This window comes from Arachis ipaensis, chromosome B5, assembly GCF_059453495.1.
Source record: "Arachis ipaensis isolate K30076 ecotype BB chromosome B5, ASM5945349v1, whole genome shotgun sequence".
In the NCBI taxonomy this organism is placed as follows: domain Eukaryota; kingdom Viridiplantae; phylum Streptophyta; class Magnoliopsida; order Fabales; family Fabaceae; genus Arachis; species Arachis ipaensis.
Genome location: NC_142440.1, coordinates 67,044,749 through 67,046,281, shown reverse-complemented (window position 1 = coordinate 67,046,281; position 1,533 = coordinate 67,044,749).

Here is a 1,533-nt window from a genome sequence, read left to right as displayed (position 1 = left end):
CTCTGGTGGTGGCTCCTGCTGTGTCGGCTCCTTAGTATGCTCCTCCTCCTGATCCTGCTCATCAGAAGCGGGAGACTCTGGAAGTGGAGGAAGCTCAATGCCCTGTGATGCAAACGCCTGTTCTAAGTGGTCGAGACGTCGCATGACACGACGCTCGAAGCGCACCATGAAGCGAAGAAGGTGCTGCACCAACAGATAAGTCGGCTCAGGTGCTGGTGGTGGTGGTAAGGATGCTGCCGCCGCCGTGGAGGAAGAAGGTCCTGCTGCCTCAACTGTAGCTCTAGCCCGAGAACGACGACTGGTCGAGGGCTTCTCGTGCACCCATCCACCCCATGGAATAGTAACTTCCTTATCGTCGTTATCTGGGGGTGGTGGTGTCGCATCATCGTCCTCCCACGGGACATTAGCCAGCTCAGCCAAGCTGGTAACCAGCGTAGGAAACGGTAGCAAGCCGCGGATATGAGCTCTCCACATGCTATGCCTAATCAGCCGTGGGAAATACACCTCTTTCCCTTCCATGACACACCCAATTAGAGTCAGCATATCCATCGGGATCTCTGAGAAGTGAGTGGTAGGCATGACGTAATGGGCAAAGATCTGCTGCCAGGTCCTAGCCTCCCTAGTCAGATATGCAAATAGCATCCACTTGGGCTTCTTGTTGTTTGCATCCATCACCCAAGGAGCATCTAGTGTAGCAATCACGCGCTTAAGCGCCTCATAGTCAAAGGTCATGGAAAGGATAGCCACATCTGCCTGCTGATAGGCACAAGTCTCAGGAGTACCAACTCTGCAAAGCAGTGCATCCGCTATAGCCTCTTCAGTGATCATAATTTCTCTACCCCTTACGTGCACTGATTCCAAGTTTACTCAGAAGAAGTTACAGTAGAACTCCTTAACCCATGAGATGTTGATCCTTCCTAGGTCCCTATCAACAAAATCCAATCCCAATTCTGAAATACGGGCGTTTATAGCACGCCTCACGTCATTGGGAAGATTCAGCTTCTTCTCAATGTTCAAGTTTTTCTTTGTATAACGGGAGAAGCGTAGCTCACAGTAGAGGTTGGAGAATTTGATTGAATTAGTGGATGGAAGTGACTGATTTTCTATATCTTCATCATTCAGTGGGTTCTTTGCATAATTAGCATATATTGAGGGGGTAGAGGTCTTGGAGCACTTCCTCTTTTTGGAAGTGGTGGCTATGGCTTTTCCTTTATCCGACATCCTGAAAAACAGCGGTAATATAATATAAGCATATAGCCAAGTAGATATAAAGCACTCAAAGTAAAACATATTCATGAAGTGAATAAAGAAAGGAGATTTCTTGGAATGCAAGTAACAAAACACAGAATTCTAACCAGATTTCAAACTAAGAATTTAAACCATATTTTGCACATTATTCGTTTACCAAGTTCAGAAAGCACCATATCCAAAAGAATGACATAAAGAGTTAAGTTGAAAACTAAAGAAGTCAATCGGTTAAACAGGTCAAAGTTAGAAATCAGTTGAAAATTAGTGATATGGTGATTACTATCT